The 21901-nt window shown below is 30.1% G+C and overlaps 1 protein-coding gene across 7 annotated transcripts in view; it reads right to left on the reverse strand.

Annotated features, from left to right (window-relative positions):
* The window catches only part of LOC129906973 (neurogenic protein mastermind), a 151505-nt gene that overhangs the window by 37701 nt on the left and 91903 nt on the right, over positions 1-21901 (reverse strand). For 2 of the 7 annotated variants that reach the window (XM_055982975.1, XM_055982974.1), the window contains exon 1: positions 11677-12532. The exons of 4 other annotated variants lie outside the window; for them this stretch is intronic. The gene's annotated coding sequence lies outside the window, so the exon portion shown is untranslated. Of the gene's footprint in view, positions 1-11676; positions 12533-21901 lie in introns of those variants that run through there. One more of the 7 variants, XM_055982976.1, reaches the window with a different exon arrangement.

A 21901-nucleotide genomic window follows, 5' to 3' on the forward strand; every position in this document is an offset into this window, starting at 1 on the left:
CGACTTAAAATGACCTCAGGAATCCATGGTTTTCATTTGGGGCGGTGACTGTGGGACACCCTGTATATTTAATTAATGAAGTATGTATAATAATGCATGAATTCCACAAAAGCAAATACACTAAAAAAAATATTATTGCAATAACTACAATATAATGATAACGGGTTGAGGTCGAAATTCTGTATGGGCCAAAATTCGGATTCCAAAATTCTGTATTCCAAAATTCTGTATTTTAAAATTCTGTAAATTCAAAATTCTGTATTTTAAAATTCTGTAAATTCAAACTTCTGTATTCTAAAATTCTGTAAACACTAAATTCTGGATTTCAAAATTCTGTATTCCAAAATTCTGTACTCCAAAATTCTGTAAATGATAAAAGAATAATTGTTTTGATAATGAAAAAAGTGCGCACTTTTTTCATTATCAAAACAATTTTTCTTTTATCATTTACAGAATTTCGGAGTACAGATTTTTGATATTTTCTATGCAGAACCTTGAAGCAGTTTGCGTTCGACAGCTTAAGTTAAGTATTATGAGTTAATGGTGATATAAAATGAATTCAGAAAAATGGAAAATATTAAGTTATTAAAACCTAATAAAGGAAAGGATAAATTGTGTGTCGATGGTTTTAAGTTTTATTTAAAAAAAAAAAAAAAAACATGGAAAATGAAATATTTTTTTAATAGGGTACTTCTACTTAACTCAAATTAGTCATGCACTTAATAACTCCATTCGAATTTTGTCGAAAAAAATTGAATTTTTTGAGAAAAATGAAATTCAAGCCAGCAGAACATGAAAATCTCGGAAAAATTATCGGAAAATGGAGCGCTTAATTCAAATTAGTCGAACATTCAATTATTTATGTCCAATTTTTTCGAAAAAGTGGAATTTTTTGAAAAAAAAAAACAAATTCAAGTTAGTAGAACATGAATTTGTATGGAAAATGAAAATATTTTTTTTTAATGGAAAATCTCGGAAATTTTTTTCGAAAATTGGGTACTTAACTCAAAGCACTTAAATATTCAAAATAATTTCAAAAAAAAAAATTTTTCGAAGATCACAGAAAAATAAAATGCACGACTGGGTCGCACGTACTTGCTCTTGTAGTTCAAAGCATCTTTATCTTAAATATCTATTGGAAATTTAAGATTTTGTGAAGAAAAAAAAAAATAAAAACAAAAAAAAAAATCGAAAGTTAAAAAAATTCAATTTTTTAAAATTTTTTTGAAAAACTTTTTTTTTAAATTTTTTTTTACATTTTACACTTCAATACCTATGATGTCTGTAAATTTTGAAAAAATTGACTTCTGCTTTGATGAAATATATGGACTTAAAAAACATGTCAATTTTTGAAAAACGGCAACGCCATATTTCCGCTCTTGGCATTTTTTGAGAAAAACTAAAAACGCAGTTTTGTTGGAATCAATAAGAGTACTGCGCACACCAAATTTAAACGAAATCGTTAGAGCCGTTTTCGAGAAATTTGAAATACCTCGAAAACGTTATATGGGAGATATGCGTTAAATTGGAGATATTAAAAAAATAAAAAAAACGGACCTAGGGAATTACGTAAAAATCATCTGTACCAAGTTTCAAGCAAATCCATCCACCCGTTTAGGCCCTAGCTCGATGTACAGATGGACGCACAGACGCACAGACGCACAGACGCACAGACGCACACACGCACAGACCGACGGACGGCATGACGAAAACCACTTTTTTGATCTTCTCCATCATCGTAATGTTGGTTTTGATTAAAACCTCGATTTTTTTTTTCTACACGAAACCAATACTTGCCCTATAGAGCAAGTAAAAATTATTTTTGTAAAAAAAATTTTTTTTTGGAATTTTTGTTTGGCACCTAAATATTAAACCAAACCCGAATTTTTCACAGTTTTTATAGTTTAAGACATTTTCTGGTAATTGCTCTGCTGACTTTAAATCGAGTTAGCAGAACATTAAGTTTTTCCAAAAGTAGGGAAGCACTTGATATAATTTTGGGGTACTTGCTCTGCTTACTTGAGGGACATGTTTTAATGTAGAGATTTAGAATTACAGAATTTTTAAAAGCAGAATAATGGATTTGCAGAATTTTGAAAAACAGAATTTCGGATTTACAGAATTTTGAAATACAGAATAATAGAAAATCAGAATAATGAAATACAGAATTATGTTCATACAGAATTTTTTCTTCAGATACAGAATTTTGGTCATACAGAATTTTGGAATACAGAATAACGACCCGTTCCCAATGATAACATTGGAATGAAAGGCTCTTCTTCTTTAGGTTTAAAATTAACAAGAGGGCATTCCGTAACTTTCAAAACGTTAATTGTCAAAACGATAAACGTGGACGTGAACGTTCAAAATTTACTTCATTAGCGGAATTCATTTCGTCTATCGATTATTTCTTCATGCTGTTTGAGAGCGGTGTGTGGGTTTTAGAAATTCTCAAACTGCTCTAAACGTAATACTGACTATGTCTGTCACTAAGAATAAGAAAAAAAAGATGCGTTCGTCTTCCGTGAAGCAGAAAAATTATAGCGACAACATGATCGTCTACACGATTGACGTTTTCAGTTTTGCGTGAAGACATGAACGTTCAAACTTTATCATCTGACGATAGTCCAGTTACGGAATGATATAAATTTTAATGGTTACAGCGATTGTTTTTGTGTGTTTTTTTCTTGCTATTCGTAGTTAGATTTTCCAAATACATAGGTACAAAGATATGAAAAAACTTGAAAAATAATAAAATGCAGTAAGCAAACTGGCATCACATATCGATTTAAATGTTAACTTATCAGGAAGGAGAGTAGAATGAATAAAGTTCATTGAAGGTGAATAATTGGTTATTGTTATATTTGATACTAATTATGTCATTAGAGTGATGCATTGATTAAAACGATAGCATTATCTCTGTTAGTTAAGGGATGAAGTTATAATTTTAGGGAATGCCAGTATAATAAACATGATAAACTTAATGTTCTAGAAACCAAATCGTCGCCCTAGTGCCGTATACGCCAAATTGAACTAGGTATGCAGTTTTATGTTTTCGAGGATGCACTTTTCAAATATGTTATCCATTTTTTTGCTGAGATATTCACGTATTGTTTGACGTAAACACCAAATTTTGGAATTTTACGTCAAATTTTTAATGCAATTTACGAAAATTTTGAGAATTGTTTTGACGTACGTCTTAATGCGGTTATGTTTTTTTCTCACATAAGTACGTGAATGAATAAAAGAAACTTCTCATTTTTATGGCGTATACGGCAAACTCATTTTGGACAACAATTTTTAAGGAAATCGGAAAAGTCTAAAAAAATTGTTGTTTTTTAGGCTTTCAACAATATTCTTTTTGATCTAAATAACAAACGTGCCTAGTATATTTCAATAATAATATTACTAAATATTTTCACTATATAATTTATATTTTTTTATTATTATTTATATTAACTAGGTAGGCACCTACTTAAGAAACTGTCTAAGATTGTACTCTGTTTTGTTAAGCAAACAATTTAGGTACATACAAATAAACTGTTTAACTCAGCACTGAAAACCTGGAAAGGCTCAGCGATATTCAAGCAACATTTTCTCAGCATTGTTTTTTTTTTAATAATCGTATATTCAAACTTCAGACAAGCAAATTATTTAATTTGTGGAAAGTCAAAATCAATAAAGTTTAACAATTATACATTAGATATTATTTTCTGGTTATAATATTTTATATTTTTACTGTAGGTAGCTATGTAAATCTGAAAACCGTATCGTTTCAGTGAAACCACCAATGCTGCACGCAGTTTCATTGAGTAATAACAAAACGAAATGAAAACCCATCAACAAAACGGAAATAAAAATTGAAAACAAAATAAAATAAAATGCGAGATAAGGAGAGGAAATAAAAAATAAAAATAAAAAAAAAAACGTATAAAGACAGGCGAAATGCAAAATGTGTTGAACATAATTTCCGTCTACCCATCTATTTCTGACTAGGCTGTATTTTTATATCTGTATATATCTCTTCGACACAATACTCAGTAAGTTTATAAAATGGGTGAGAAGTGTAATTAAATTGAAGTCAATCACCAAGAGGCATAAAAACTCACTCATTTTGCATTTGTTTCGGTGTTTGTGTTTTTTAATGGCTTGAAAACATCAAGACACACCAAAATATAAGCAAACTCAGCTCGAGACTCATAGAACTGAAAGCATAAACTCAATCTAGCTAGCTAAAAGTGTTGTTGGCTGCAGTTAAAAAAAAAACAAACGGAATAAAAAAATATAAACATACTACTGACTGAGATGTTCTGAAACCGCAGCAAAATAAATACTTAAAAACGAAATAAATTACAGAGAAGAAAAAAGTTGTAATACAAAGCAGCAACAGATACAAAGCAGTGATACGTCCATTCGACCACCACCACTAACTACAAGAGTATGACTACTTTGAAGACGAAAGATTGCGGTATTTCACCACAGTCCATACCTACACATATCTACACAATAACAGTGTGTCACCCAACGTTGCCAGTTTGCCACCAGAAGTTGTTTTCTTGTTTAAAACTTAGTAAAACAATATTAAAACCAGAAACAAAGATCTAATAGCGAGGCTAATTAGTTCATCTACTAAAAGTTCATATTCATACGAGTAGGAGTATCTGCTGAGCAAATTCATATTTATTGTTTATGGCTGGAGTTGTATGTACTTCAAGGAGGTAAACCTTAATATCAGCGTCTTTTTTTAGCGAGCCCAAGTTCTTTTCATTGATTTGAAACACTTTTTCTTAAAAATTAATTCTTCGAACCCTAATCAAGTTAATCAGTACACTGCACGAAGTGTATATTCTATTTATAAAATACATCCCACATGCAGGTTTTTTATCGTTTTCAATTATTGCATTATTTTTATTCTCTGTATCTAATGGGGAAGATTAATAGAAACTAAGACGATTTGAAACTGCCCAATTCAATAAGTATTTTAGGCCACAAATTTAAGCCCGAAAAAGTTTTTGGTACATATCAGCTTTCAACATATTGTTACACAGTGTCTGACACATTGAAAAGACAGAACTTTTCATACAAAATCTCACCAGAGCATCATCTCTTTCTAAAATAGTATTATTATTTTAACACTCAAGATGATTTTCAATACTTTCGGGTTGCTACTTTTATTAGTTTTTTGTTTAGTTCTTATACGAATTTTACCCCCTTTTTTAAAATCACCGAAATGGTTATGTTTTATCAATTGAAAGGTTTGCTGAAATTGTAGAACAAACATTAACATTTCTGTTAAGTTATGATATACTATACCTTGTATACAATGTCATAATGTCTAATTTAAATTCAGTATTCTATTTCTGATTTTTTGTTTAATTTTTCTTTGAAATAATATGGAAACAAAATAACAAAGCAGCACATATTGAAAGTAAAAGTTGTATTCCTACATTTATCTACATAGTGGCAACACTGTGCTGTCTTTATGAAAAACAACAAAATATAGGAGAAGAAGGTTAACGTGCGAATTTGTAATTTAATTTTTATGTTGATTAAAGAAAGAAGACAAAAAAAAAAAACAAACACACACAGTATAAAGGCAATAACTACGTGCAAGCAATAAAGCTTTGTTATAAAATGTGAGATGAAAAAAAAAACTGTTTCAAATCATCTAAAAGCGCCAGTTGTGCATTAAAATTTGAACCAAATTTAAACACGAGTTAAACCTTTGTATATGAATTCATATACAATGGTACTGAATTTCACGCAGTGCTGCACAATTTTTGTTTAATGCAGCTTTATTTGAAAAAAATTATTGAGAGGTTTAGAAAAAAACTATCTCAACAAAAACATAACTGTTATAAAAAAAAGTTCTTCTATGTTGAAATTATGCTGGCACAAGAAGCACGGAGATATAAAAGCATAAAAACTTGTAAGATTTAGTTTTATATCAAATTTGTATCAATGAAATTTTGATTGTTTAGTGGACAACTTATCTTTAATTACCAATATTTAATGTTGTTTAAAATTTGCCAAGTAAAAAGTCAATTTTTTTTTTTACAAATTTTTAGTTCAGTCAATGAGGAGTAAAATGCAGGGGATTATTAAACAGTTGAGAAGTCAGCAAAGCTTGGATGCAGTATTGCATATTTGTTTATTCAAAGTATACATCTGGTTTGCGTATTGATTGGCCTTGTGGGACGTCCGCTATTTTGAAAAACGCGTAGGTTTCATTATCTCACCATTTTCTTATAGGACAAATACTAAGAATACTAATATAAGAATATAGCTCTATTTTTACAGTAATGTTTTTGTGCACTCGGACAAGGAACACAATAAGGAGTTCCGATATTTTAAAGACACCGTTATACTTTTTAAAACAAAAAATCAAAACAAAATATTTTTTTTATACATTGAAATGTTTTCATCATAGTCGGACAGAAAACTGTTTGCACATACATACATTACCCATAAAAAAAATGTATAAATATTTGAAAGGAGTATTTAGTGGATTTTTTGATCTATTATCAAACATATCTATGTGCTGCAATATTTTGTTTAAAAAATATAATACATAGGTACCTATCTTTTAATTGCGGTAATAAGCAATTATGTTAACCAAATGATTTTTTGACTAATACCACCCTCAAGTATAACGATTCATTTGTTTCCCTTTTCCAAGACAAGAATTAAAAAAAAAAAAATAGAAATCAGACCTGTTTCTGAAGATTTTTAAAGAAAGGCGTGCTTTAATGCACCATAATAGTAATAAAAACTTAAGTTATTCAAAAACGAAGCAACAAATTTACAATTATGATTTAACAATTTTGATTAACTAATTATAGCTCAGGCAAATTAGTCAAAATATGGACATGAAATCGCATTTTCAAGATGGCGGAAAACCACCCGAACACATTCCATGAAAAAAAAATTTGTCCAGCGAAAAATTTGCCTGGGTTATTAGCATAACTTGATTTAAAAAGAAATCCTAACAATTAATTTTTTGTATGTTGTCTTTTAAAAAAATCAATTTTAAATTATTTTTGAGAAACAAGCCGAATATAAACTTCCTTGACATTGTAAAAAGAAACAATAAATTATTGTAATCCATTCCCATATTCAATTTCTCAAAAACAAACGAGAGTGGTATTGAAAAGCAAGATTTTAAATATTTTAAACTAACACAATATAATTAATGCATTTCAAAAAAAAATTAATAAATTTTGATATAATGATAACATAGAAATTTTTTTTCATTAATGTATGCATAAACCAAGCTCTTAATCAAAATTATTAATTACACACAAACATGTTCCTTTTACCAACTCCTGAAATCGAAAAACTCCTAAATTGCTAATACATTACAAACAGGACAGTACAAGGATACACGTACCTATATTTTACAACACTCAAAGTAGAATATGTACACATCTCATATTACATCCATTTACAACATTAAATTAAATACCGAAGGATCTATAAATATTCTTTGCTAGTTCAGAATACTGCAAAACAACTGTCTCAAAGCTTCAAGTCAAAAGAAAAAAAAAAAAACAGATCAGAAGAAGTAGGTATACCTACACATACTTATAAACGGATGAAAAAGCTTTTAATTTAAATTAAATTACTTTTTCTGAAAAAAAAATCATGTTTACGATGCAAAGATAATATTTAATTAATCATCTTTTTTAGCTTTTAGGCAAGTTTTTGTTTTGATGGCCACGTCGATAAATTATGCAGTACTCATTGGAAATTCAACAAAAAAAATTAGAAGGGTTTAAGTAAAAATTAGTTATCTCGCGTAAAAGCGAAAAAAATCAATAGTGGAGAAACGCAGTAAAATGAATTTTTGGTATTTTAAAGTACGGTACTGTCGACTATATACTATTTATGAAACGAAGCTTACGTAAACTTTCTATCATTCTGAAAAATTATTTTTTGTTATTTAATATTTGGGTTGGGGTCAAAATATTTTATGGGTCATAATACTGTAAGTCAAAATACACTGTATTTCAAAATTCTATATGTACTGCTTAACCAAAATGCTGTTATTCGAAATCTGAACTTAAAACTTTTGCGATTTGTTTTGATAGTGCAAAAAAATGCGCACTCTACTATAAAAAGAATTAGTTATAATTAAAATTTTACTTCGAATTCTCCACACCAAAAACTTCTTAAGAACTTAACTAAGACACAAATAACCCAAGTTTCAGACGAAAGCTGGTTTTATTGCCTTTATTTAATACGTTTCTTATTTCATGAATTTTGTGAAAAATCTCATATTTGCCATACAATTTTTTTAACCGCAAACCACAACCCACTTTTCATATTCCATAAACAATTTTTTTTTTTCTGAAACGAACTGATTTTATTTTCCCAACTCTGAATTCCGCACTCTGACAAAATGATTCAGAGTGCGTTCAGACTCAAAGCGCTCTACGAACGAACATCGAACACAGAGCAAATAACTCTGGTTGAAAAAAGAGCTACAAGACACGCTTCAGAGCGAGTTTAAAGCGACCCAGAGTGCCCTAGAGCTCACAACGAACAAACATAATGCAATGATTATACAGTATCGTAAAGAATTTTGATCATGCAGAATTTTGTAATACGATAATACCATGGAAAATTAAAAAACAGACTCAACGAGAACTCCCACTCTTTACAGAACTTTAGGAAAAAAAAGTAAATGAAGAACAATACTTTACTTTAAAAAAAAAAAATTAATTAAATTATTATTTCTGAAAAAGTAAAAATAAAAAATCCTTTTTGAACACATAGGACATAGGTACCTACTTTAAAATGTAATATTTTTTCTTGAAAAAAATCAAAGTGGTAATTTTTGAGTTGAGCTTCTTATTACTTTTTATTTTGATGAATTATATTGATATGCAGAAGTTACACCTGTGATTGACATTGTACATCATTGCCCCAAGCCCTATAGGTAATCTACTTTGTCAAGTTCAGTTTGTATTGTATTTTCACCAAAAAAGTCAAAAATAAAGAGAAAGAAAAAACAAAAAACAACAAAACTATGCATATGTAATATGTATTAAACGATTTAATCGCTACCAAATAGCAAACAATTTAGTAAAAAAAAAAAGTAAAATTCTTAATTTTGTAACTTTTTTTTGACTTTTTTTTTTTGATTTAAGGGGTTATATCTAGTTGTAAGTGCAAAAAAAACCTTCTTTTTTGTGGATTTTTTGTAAAGAGGCATTTGATTATATAAACCTAAAGAATACATATCCCTATAGCAAATTTAATGTATAAAAAGAATTCGCTGTGTATTTAAAAAAATATTGGGTTCCGTTATTTTTGTAGTAGATCTCCTAGACGACCTCCAAAAAAAATGTGTCTGGCGGTGAGCACGATTACTCCGGAACGGCTGGACCGATCGGCTTGAAATTTTTACTGAATTTTCTTTGATACTTTTGTCAGGTAATGAACGAAGGATTTTTTATGCCATTTTAAAGTGTAAATTTTCGTGAAAAAAAAAACGATTTTTTGTCTTTGAGAAGCCGCCATTTTGTCAAAAATCAAAATTTTGACTATTCCTTCGTTCATTAGGTACCTGCATTTGTCTATCCTGGAAATGAATATTTTGAATTTTTCAATTTTGGGTGATTTGTATCAGAGATATCTTGCTCACCGCCAGACAGCTTTTTTTGGAGGTCGTCTAGGAGATCTACTACAAAAATAACGGAACCCAATATTTTTCTAAATACACAACGAATTATTTTTATACATTAAATTTGCTATATGTACATGTATTCTTTTTGTTTGTATAATGAAATGCCTCTTTACAAAAAATCCGCAAAAAAAACGTTTTTTCGCACTTACAACTAGATATAACCCCTTAAGGTAAAAATGTTAGTATTAAAAAATTTTTTCTATTAAAAGTGTTTTTAAACCATTATCAAGTAAGGCTTAAATTTCGAGTTAAATAAAAAAACTGGAAATCGACCAGTGTTACCGTTTTCTCAGAAATGCACTGATGAATTTAGTAGCATTATTAGTTGTAGCAAACTTTTAAGGCAGTAAACCAACTTTATTCACCAATAAAAACTTTTGAACGAATTGGTTCCATTCAAAAGGGTCTACTTATAAGACTATTATGAGAGGTATGGTTTTAGAGAAGATACATATGAGAAAAATAAAAAAAAGGATATTGGAATTAACTCAAAATTTATATTTTGCTCTGGAATTTATAATTTTTTAAGAGCTCAACTAAAAGGTTTGAACTGAACCACTAGAGTTAATATATAAGCACAATGCAATTTTACATTTTATTTTTCTAAAATTGCATATCAATAGTAAGCGTGCTTTTTAAGGAACTGAAATTTATGACAACCCTTGTAATTTTAGATCTTTTTTTTTAATAAATACCTAACGTGTAAGTAACTGCCTATTATTATAATAAAACACGCCATGTTTTAAAAATTAAAAGGTAGGTACCCATTTTTGAATTCATAAAAGGGGTTTCAAAAACAAGGTTTTTGGTACTTTTTATTTTTTTTTATTATTATGATAACATACATGTGTACCTATATAAATTCAATATTTGTCTATGGGGACATTTTATTGGGTTTATCTTATAAAAATAATACAAAATCACTGAAATTCTTAAATAAAATAAAATATAGCTAGAAGATATGTTTAGTTTTATTTTTAAGTTCCATTCCGAAAAAAACGTTTTAGAATTTTTTTTTGTATTAAAATATGTACATACATATTATGCACCTACAATAGAAGCATTACGCAGTCGTGACAGCAAACAAATTGTATTGTACCTACGAAGTTCTATTTTTAGTAAAGAGGTAATACTATAAATGAATATACATAAGTATAAGTATGACACATTTTGATGAACGATACAAAAAAAAAAGTTTGGAATTTTATGTAGTATTCTTTGGTTGGAAATCTACAACGCACAGCAATAACTTGAAACAATTTCAATAATTACATAAAGAAAAATGGAAATAAAAAATGTACCTATTTCAAATAAGTGATGCTTAAAAAACGACACTCAATCACGCTTGTTAAAATAAGTGAGTCAAAAAGAAAATGCAAAGTATGAACTAAAAATCCTTGACACAAAAACTTATTCATTCACGCTTTTTAGGCCATACACACTTTAAACAAAAAAAAAATTAAAAAAAAAACACTCAAATCAAAAACAAAAATATGTCAAAATATTTTTGAAGCAATTCAAAAGTTTGCAACTTTATAACTGTGCATAATTATGTATTAATAAATGAAAATACTTTCATAACAAAAAAGTGTCAATAGATGCAAACTGTTTGCTGAGAGAGTAAAGGAATCGAAGGCAGTTCCTACTGTCTTCGCACGGAAGACAATAACAAAAGAGTATAATTTCCAACCACCCACATTCTAAAAGTGGTGGGAAATGAAAACATCAACAAAACAATATTAGTACTAGTAACTCCCGCTTAAAAACAAAATTTTATGAACTGCTTTTTGCATCACACAAAGTTTTCTTCGTGAAAACCACAAAATGTGGGCAATGTAGCTTTTAAGCTGTCCAAGTGGGAGAGAAGATGTCGATTGCATAAAACACAATATGATGATTTTCAAAACAAAAAACGAAAAACAAGCTATTGTTTCCAATATTCTTTTACTATTTAATAAAAAAAAAAAAAGTGAGGGAAAATTCACCACTGCTACTCTTTAGTTTTCACTGTATCGGGTACACAATTTTTCTCACTTTTTTGTTTTTCTTTTCTGTCTCACTTTTTCTGTTTGCTTTGAACAGAATATCGGAACTACTCTTCCAACGCAACAACAAAAAAAAATCACTCAAAGTACCGTACCGAAAATTTACAAAACAATTCACTAGCAGTAGTTACTAGCAGTCGAAGTAGCCAAACAGAAGCACAACACACAAGGAGGAAGATACTTTTTTTATCTAAAAAAAATTCTTCACAGGAGATCACAGAAGAACTTACAATACAACTCTGAGAGGAATGTAGCGATTCGCACTCTCATCGTTGTCGTGTGTATCGCTGTCAGTTGAATACTACCCGACAAGGCAACTCGGAAAAGCTGAAAACTGAAATCCACCCAATGTTCAGTTAGTTTGTATCTGTCTACCAACAGTTTGCATACGGATTGCCAAGCAATCGCCGTGCAACTTTGCCAGCCAAGGCAGTCGTCATCATCATCATCAACAGTGCGCTATTGTTGAATTAAGTTGTCTCTCAGCCTGCTTGTGGAAAATGAAAATGATATTTGATTTTTACTTTTGAAGAAAAGTAAATCAAAAGAACAAAACAAATTCGCAATTTACGTTCTGTCTTTTCTGAAACTGTATTAATGTTAAGTGTCTTTGTATGAAAGAGGCAGCATTTGTGTTGCATGTTTAAAAACCTTTGTGAAAATGTTGCAACAGATTCAATGTAGTTAAACATTGTTTAAGCGAAAAAGTCATCAAATTTTAAAAAGTATCTACTCAAAGATTCTACTCGTAGATACTTGATTCAACACACATATTCGGATACTAAAAAGAAATAATTTTCATTTTTTTTTTCGTTTTATCATTGTTAATTTTAATGTATTTAATTATTAGAGCTTACTTAGGAGAGGAAAAACATTAAATTATGGCATTGTGACCTAAGATTCCAAGAAGAATTCCAAATTTAGTTTCAAAGAATTTTTAAATAAATGTTATAGGATAACCTACTGACGTTTACGGTTTTTTACAAAACATAATAAATAAAGCCTTGATGGACATAATTTTAGCTCCCATGCCATGCAAACAGCAAAAATGTGTCGGTTTGAAGGCCCGTTCGTTTTTCTAAATACTTATGAATTCGCAAAATGTTTTTGAATACGAAATAAGGAATTCGGAACAGCTAAATTTTGAAAACGAGAGAAAATAGAATTCGAACGGAAATTTGAACAGCCGTGTAAAACTGGTTATCTTAACTTTTTTTCAAGTGTGTATTCTTAGTTAATAAGTTAAGTTGAAAGCTTGTTTAATACCTTTTTTTGGGGGAATTAAGTTTCGTATTGATGCTTGTTTTTACTTGCGATATTTTAAATACACTTCGTAAGTAGAATATCAGAGTATTGAAATGTATTTTAGATAATCTTATGTATGTCACTTGAGCTTTGTATCTGACATAGAGAAATTAGAGTTCATCCAATTAAAATAACATTCAATAAAATCTAGGTTAAGGCAAGCAGAAGTTTTAAAACAACAATACCTAAATACACCCTAATTTTATCTTGCTGATATGGTATTTCGAAAACAATCATCAATTTGCATTTCTGCAGAATCTTTGCCATTATAAAAAGATAAAACCCAATGTTAAATCAAGTTGAAGAACTGTTATTTCTAAAATAACGCGATTTCAACCTTTTATAGTTTTGTCATTTCGATTTGTTTTCAAATGACATGAATTTAGATACAGAAATAAAGCGAATTCTACGTTGATTGAATAGTATTATCGAAAACAAATTTTACATGTTCAATGGCAATTTCAGTATAGTCTGTCCAAATTCTGAAAAGTTTGCTGCTTTTTCTGAAGCCAATGCAAGGGTACTGTTGACTCCAATATAATCGATTGCTTGAAGTAATAGAATTAAAAATGTTTGTTAAGTTTTATCGCAAACATTTTTGAAAGAAAATATTGTCAATTGCCAAAAACTTGATCAAAAAGATAACAATTGTTCAAATACGTAATAAAGCTTTGTAGTTTTCTATTTGAAACAAATTTTCTATTCATTTACGCATTGGGCGGTTGCAAAAAACCAGTAAATATAGTTTTCTTTTGCCTGAACCTTTGCAGGAGAAGTTATGCGTTTGTTTGAAAGCATCAAGTTTATAGCGAAATACGAAGACTTTGACTAACTAATCCATATTTTTTAAATAATTAATTGTCTGGTAACACTGTTGATTACAATCTGCATATAGGTAGGTAGTTGGATGACATTTATTTTATATTTTATCCCTTATTCCATTATGTTATGATGTTTCACCGCAAGTGCGCATAGTTCGCTTATAATTTGTACGTTCTTTTCGTTTGCTTGGTCTTGTATCTATCTCTATGTTTCTATCTTTTTATTTGTGTCCTATTAGACTAACGCAACATATAGAATATAAAAATTTTGTATTAAAATGCCACACGTTTCTCTGCAAAATGCAGACGAGAACAGAAAAAAAATACTTCGTATTGCAGCCGAAAACCAGGGCAGCAGGGATGGTTTCCTTCTCTTGGAATTTTTCATTCGATATTGAACTTTATCGGTCTCTCCGACGACGCAATCTACCTACGAACGGATACGACTGTGGTACCTATACCTACACGAGAGCTACAACTAGTGATGGGGGAGGGGAGCAATGGAGCCGAAGAGATTTTTCTCTGCGTTGTTTTGTGTGATTTAAAATCTACGATTAGTTTCCTTCCTTTTCCTCGATATGTTGTTTCATACACATGTGTAAATAGTATACTTGTATGTGTTGTGTGTAATCGACTGCTGTATTTTATAGTGCAATTATTCATACGGTATTAGTTGATTGTTTGCCTTCTTTGGGAAATGATACTAGTCTTTTTTTTCAGTTTTATTTCTCTAAATTTGATAAAATTATTTGTATAAAAAATCTATTTTATTCTTGTTACCTTTGAAAACAAATAGGCAGCTTAGGTACATTATATGTGCTCGGTGGTCATACATACTACTATTTCAATTGAATAAATTGTAAATTGCTTATAATCACATATTTTGTTGTAAATTTTCGAGAAATAACGTCCATTTTTTAAGGACATAATTTGATCTTAACCTCTTGTTAGGTTCTGTAATTTAAATAAGCCCTAAGCAAGGACGAGGTAGAACTAAAATACTACCATACCCCCTTCCGTCGTAACGCACAGTGATGCCATTCATGCTTTTCTGCTTCAAAAATAATTTTCATTGCCATTTCTTGAAGGAAAGTATAGAAAATTGGTAAACTAAAGGATATAAGTATGGAGATAACCATTTATTAGAATTTTCTTTTTTAAATCACATTGATTTTAGTACACTCAACGAAAACTTAAAAGTTTAAAATAAATGCAAAAAGTCGTGCAGTCTGAGTTATTGTTTTAAATGGTAAAATCCTAATACCAGAGCGGGCCGTGAGCTTGAGAAGAGGTATAAAGGTTCCTTTTTTTGTATTTTGTAAAAAAAACCCCACAAATCAATTTTTATCAAAAATTAAAACTGCTGTCGTTTGTCCACCTCGAGTTCTTTACGTTTACCAAAAATCAAATCATCGTTTGTCCACCCTCTGATTAGGAGATATTCCAAAAAGAATTTTTTTTATAGCAACTCTCAAAAAAAAGTACGCATACACCACAGTGTACCTACCTTTACTGAAAATTTAAAAGTCCCCAAAAATTACTTTTTTTTCAAAAATTGAAACGGCAATGGTTTGTCCGCCACAAATTTTGTTTTTTGAATATCTCCTAAAGGGTGGACAAACGATGATTGTTTATTCGAGATGGACGAACGATTGCCGTTTGAATTTTTGAAAAAAAGTAATTTTTGGGGATTTTGAAATTTTTTTTTCGATTTTTCAGTACAAAATTTGGTTTTTGAATATCTTCTAATCTTAGGGTGGACAAACGACTTCGGATGGGTACTGATCAAGAACTAAACAGTCAAAAAAATAAATAGTGGTGGTTTATCGTTTCTAGTACCTACCTCAAAGACTGTCTTCAAATTTTTTCCTTAAAATTAAAAATCATGCCGCACACCACATTTGTTGATTTCATATCGAATTACTCAATAGTAAGCCAGACTACACGGTTCGATGCATTTAATTTTCTTTGTTGACTGGACTTATTAAAATTTTAGCTGAATTGATTTTTTATATCATATTTTATGAACTGTTATCGGGCCCTACCAATAATCAAATTTAAAGCTCACTTTAATATTTTACTGAATTATAGATATTTCACCATATGAAATCCCAATTATGAGGTTAAAGGTTTGAAAAAAAATTTTGAAATATATTTTTTTTTCCAAATGTGTATTTTGTAAGTTTTCTAAAATTTTAATATTACGGTTACTCAAACGCTTTTGTATAGGTACCAATTTTTGATGAAATCGTGTGAGTCGTGTCCGAGATTTTCAGAAATAAAAAAAAAACGGTTCTATAGCACTACAAAACCTACAAGCCTTCCATTTACTGTTTTTTTTTAAAACCTTATCCTTTCAAAGTAATACATGAAAAACCAACATTTTCGACATTTAGCCCAGGCAAATTTGATATGGTCATGAAATTTGCGAAACAAAATTTTTCATGGAATGTGTTCGGTGCATGTCCTTATCATAAAAATAAATTTGTTGGGATGATAGGATGTCGGAAGCAGCCGCCATCTTGGAAAAGAGATTGGTATCGCTTTTTATTTAATGCCACCAATTTTACTAATTTTTATCAAAAATTACCAAAAACAGAATTATTAACAAAATTCAATTTACTTATTTGCCTGGGCACTTTGAATAACTTTTTATTCATAGTACATGGGATTTTGGAGATTGTTAACATTTTACTCTTATAGATGTTTCAATGCTCTGTACCAATTTTCAACTACAGGTATACGATTTTTTTCTGGGATTAATGTCTATTTTGACAATTTGACTAGAAATTAAAGAAATTTGGCCATAGTACGAAGAATTTTGTAGGCATACATACATACATAATTTTTATAAGCATATAATGTTTTATATCGAAAATCACAACAAAAAAAAAACGAATAGAATAATTAAATGCTGAAGAACTGCAAATCTTGTTTAAAATTCAGTAAAAATGAAATAAAATAAAAAATCCCAATCACCTTTCGGTAGGAGTATACAAAGGTGGGAAACGTTAGATCCAAGTTCACTTAGGACATTCAAGGAAGGTGGAATGTTAAAACTTTCAAGCACAAATAGCGTCTTTATGGGTTTATAACAATATTTTGTAACTGCTGCTTACATTGAATGTATGCTTTTGTGACAACTGAACCAAAGTGGATGGGTATCAAACCCGTATAAGAAAAAAGGTTTTTCAAACGAATATGAGAGGGAGAGCATCAGGAAACCTCCCTCGTCAGTAGTGTGTTGGTTTTAGCTATGTGTACGTGTAGGTATGTATATTGTATATGAACCGGAAACGATTTGTTTGAAGTGAATTTGAAATAAAATTAAAATCGATCGATACACAATATGAATATAGTTGAACATGTTTCATAATAGAGGTTTAGTTGAATTTACTGTTGAGTTTTGTTTAATGGATTTTATATCATGCGCCAGGCAACAATGTATAAAAGCTCTTCAAATAAACTGGTTTTCAGGTGTAATCAATTAAAAATCAACAAAACGTTCAATTAAGAGACTTTGTGGGCTTTTATTAATTTTAAGGTGCTGCTTAGGGGAACATTCAAAAATAAACACTGAATATTTTTTTTACCATAGATATGGATTTATCTTCAGCTTGAATGTACATTGTACAATTACACATACTTATTAACAATTATTGCATTGTTTACTTTTTGAATCGAATTTGATCAAAAAGATAACTTATTTATTTTGATTTTTTTTTTACAATTCCATGCACTGAACTTAATTGTCTTTATGTGTTACACATATTAAAATAATTTTTTTTCAGCACAAATTCAAACTGTTTTTTTTGTCCTTGTAAATTTGTGTGTTTTTTTTTTCTTTTTTAATATTGGAAATGCAGAACATTTGAAACTAAAACGAACGAAAAAGAATAAGTAAAATAAACTTCATGCTAAAAGTTAATTGAGCTTTTTTCTAGTTCGAGATTAGGAATTTCTTCTCTGGTTTGGCCAAAATACAAAAACCTTCTAATTACACATTAAAATTATTATAAAAATTTATTATAGATACAAAAATCTTTCAGATCGTATCAATTCTTTAAGGTTTAGTAATATAATATTACTATGTTCAATCCTAGGTTTTTATTAAATCTCAAATCATCATCGACCTTTCGAACATGTCTACATTCTTCTTAAGGACTATAATAGTTGGAGAAATTTTTTAAAAAAAGATCTAATAAATAGAATAATCTAATATAACATACCCAGAATATACAATATAACGAAGATAGAAATTATAAATATTATTATGACTCTATTCAAAATTTTTTTTCTACCAATGATTTTAGTATAATTTAAACAAAATAAAAAAAAAACAACCACCTTGTTTCCGACAACGCATCAGTAGCCGAAAAATTACCGAAATCAAGCATCATTGAGCGCTGTTAATTGCGGGAGTTAAGAGGGAGCACAATCCAAAACCAACAGCGTGATGTTGTCATTTGTTCTGTTGTTTTTTGTTTTCCTACTTTTACTCCAGTCAAAGGGTCGGAAAATAGGGCCTCAGCTTGCGCACAGAGGCACTGTCAGTTTTTATTTCATGGATCGATAGGGGTATATTAAATAGGGTTCAACCCAATTTTTCAAAACCTGATCATCCTTTTTAGCAGAGTTATTCGCAAAAATACATTTTTTTTTGGGATATTTTACTTCTAAGCTAATAGCTTTGCTCCAGTTGGTCGTAGACCAAAAAATGAACATACATCCTCTTCCTTATAATATTTTCTATTCTTTAAATGTAATTTCTTTTATTAGAGTGAGTAACTACAAAATAACAGCCAGTTAAAGTCAAATTCTAGTTGTTAAAAAACACAATTTCGTTTTCATTTCGAAAAAAGCATATTTTATGATTAATATTTTTCTAGCCTATTTTGTAGCCCTTTTGATTCCCTGCATTTTAAAGAAAAAATCAACTCTTTATCACCAAAGACGTGCACTTCCTTAATTTTTATTAATTTCCGCAAATATGAGCAGATACATAAATCTTGAAAAGCATTTTTAACTACAAGGTGGAATTGCAATTAAACAACTCAAGAAGCACACTCTATGGCCAGCCGAAGATAAATCTTAAGAAACCGAATCCTGTGCTTCTTCTGATAGTCTAACTGACGATTGCAAGATCAGGGCTTAATCATATTGAAAAAGGCTTTGAAAAATAAAAATTCAAAAATGTTTCTGTCAAGAATTTAAAAAAATTGAAAATAAAATCTTGTTCTTGCAATAACACTGAGAACAAAATATTGTAGAATAAAATAAAACACTTTGAATTTATGCATAATATGAAAATAATTGGATCAAAGTAATGCATCTCTGTTTCAAAATAGTGAAAAGATTGGGTTATAAGCAAGTACTTTACCATCGGGCTATCTCACTGATGAAATAATTATGAAAAACTGCAATATAAGCAAGAGATGATTTAAAGAAAATATATGGGAACCTTCATTATCGACGACTGACCAAGAGTCTATGATCTCGGATGGGACCACAACTTTCCCACTTCACTGCCTTAGCGCTCCACATATGGGTGTGGTTGACCTTAGGATTTTTTCTAAGTGCGAATGCAATTTTAACTGAATACAGTTAAAATTAAATTGGTTTTCTCCAGGTGTTTTTCGGTCTGCCTCCTTTTCATGATTGTGTGGGCACAAGATTTCTCAAACCATAATAATTAGTGTCCGGCCATCGGCTTCGGTCGGATTCGGCCAAAAAAACAACATTCGGCCAAACCTTCGGCTTCGGCCATTTTAGGCCGAAGTTTTGGCCGAAGCCGAAGAATCTGTTTATTATATGGAGCATCGTACTAGGCACCGGACAAAATTTCAATTTTTGAATACCGAAGAAAAAATTGCAATCTTTTCTTCAATAGGTATTCCAAAAATTTTAAAACACATGTGTGTCATCATAAATAAATAAATAAAAATAATATTTTTTTCCATTTGGTAAGGAGAATTCTTGACCTTTTTTCAACCTTTGGCTTCGGCTTCGGCCGAAGATTTTCTTTCAGCCTAATAATTCAGCTTAGGCTTCGGCTGAAAATCGACCTTCGGTCGGACACTAATAATAATACTCGCACACTAGAAACTGAATCGAGTTATCATTTTTAAATCGTAGTAATTGATTCCATAAAGCAATTTTTCCTCACGTATAACCCATGAATCTAATTACAATGAAAACAGGAAAAAAAAACTTATTAATTAACACGCGTTTACCATAAAGGTTAATTTCATTATCCTCCCCAACTCACTTGAATAAAAATAAAAAAATAAGACAGCAACCGACGCCGCCGATAATATCCGTGTCATTGTTGAATATTGAGATCGACGGCATCGAAGTCATAATGACAAATCCAATCAACATTCATTGACCCTTGTGTTCGGTGGAATGAGTACTCCTTTCAGCAAGGTTTGTATTATCGAATAAGTAACTCAAAAAACAATTGATACAATTAACACACGCACAAAATGTGCATGACACAGATTTTATGGTGCCCCAAATATTTTTTTTAATACATCGGTCGTTGTATTGTAAGCTCAAAAACTTCAATGAAAAACGAAAACGTGACTCGAGCACGACCAACAATTTATCTAGAGAAGCAACAGCTATATATTTTTGTCACCTTTTGAACTTCCGGCAAATATACTTAATTTATAATTTCCGCCCGCAAATTGATATCAGATGAATTTACAAAAGAATTTCTGATTGTCAGAGCATAGTTGTCAAGTTTTAATTTTAATTGATGCAGCTTTTAGAGCGTAGATACATGAACGTACGGTGTACGAAGCAATGCACATAAGTTTCGCTCTTTGCAGAACTTGGATCCAATTGTATCGGTATACAATTTTATATTTTAATGAACAAATTAACTACTATGCAAAACATGCGAGTGCCTTACAAGGAACTTTAAAAATTTTAAAAAGACATACCTAACATGATATTGCTAGTGTTGCCGTTGTTGTATTTTTTTCCATTTTAATGCGATAGGATATACATATATCCTTGCGATTTTTCTAGCTTAGTGTCGTTTTATTCATTATTGACTCTCTAACACTCAGAAAATGTCAATCTTGAGAAAAATCCAGAGTCAAAGGTTTCAATCTCCAACCCCATTTTTTACTTGCTATTTATGTATGTATTAAGGGTACTATAGGGCAAGTTTAGGATTCGTACAAAAGTCGAAGTCGAGATGACAATCAGACATATTACGCCATTACGGTGATAGAGACTGCAAGAAATGTAATTTCATAAAATCTTCGTTTGTCTATCAGTCTGCGTCTATCATGAATTTCAACCTAAACTAATGATTTTCTTCAATGGTTATGATAAGACTTATGAGATTCCCTAGAAATTTTATTTAAAGGACCAAAATGAGTGGTACCTGCCATATAACAGAAATGAAAAAGACATAATTTTCCAAAAATGGCTCTAACGATTTTGATTAAAAATTTTGTATATACTTTGGCAATTAACATCGTGCATTTGAAATTAAAAAAATATTTTTTGAACCCTTATTAACAGTACTTGTCATAGAACGTTTTCTTTATTACTGATTTTCTCTTATATTTAATTTGAATTAAAAAAAAATCAATTAAAAAAAAAAAAAAACAATTTCTTTTGAAAAATTTGTATTTATTAAAACTCTAACAATTTTCAATTTTTTTTTTTTCTAAAAATAAACTACTCAAAACTAAAAAGGGACCACTAAGGTTTTTTGACTTTTTTTGGGCCCCCAAAAACGATCACTCACGCTCCCGAGCGCACCTTAAACGAGCTGCCTGATGGGCTATTGTCAGTTTCGGCCGAATAATACGTACTCTAGAACGTTGTCCATCTTGGATTTTAATACGGATAGTTTGATCATTGACTTTAGTACCAGTTGACTGCCGCAGTTGATTCTATAAGTTGAAGGCAGTTATAATATGCTCCCGACGTGAAGTGATTCTAATGTACCGGTCTTCTTGCGAAGTTGTGGCACTGATTCTTCGAGGCAGTTCTCTTTGCAAAACTCCCTGTTTTCG

Source organism: Episyrphus balteatus, chromosome 1, assembly GCF_945859705.1.
Source record: "Episyrphus balteatus chromosome 1, idEpiBalt1.1, whole genome shotgun sequence".
NCBI lineage: Eukaryota > Metazoa > Arthropoda > Insecta > Diptera > Syrphidae > Episyrphus > Episyrphus balteatus.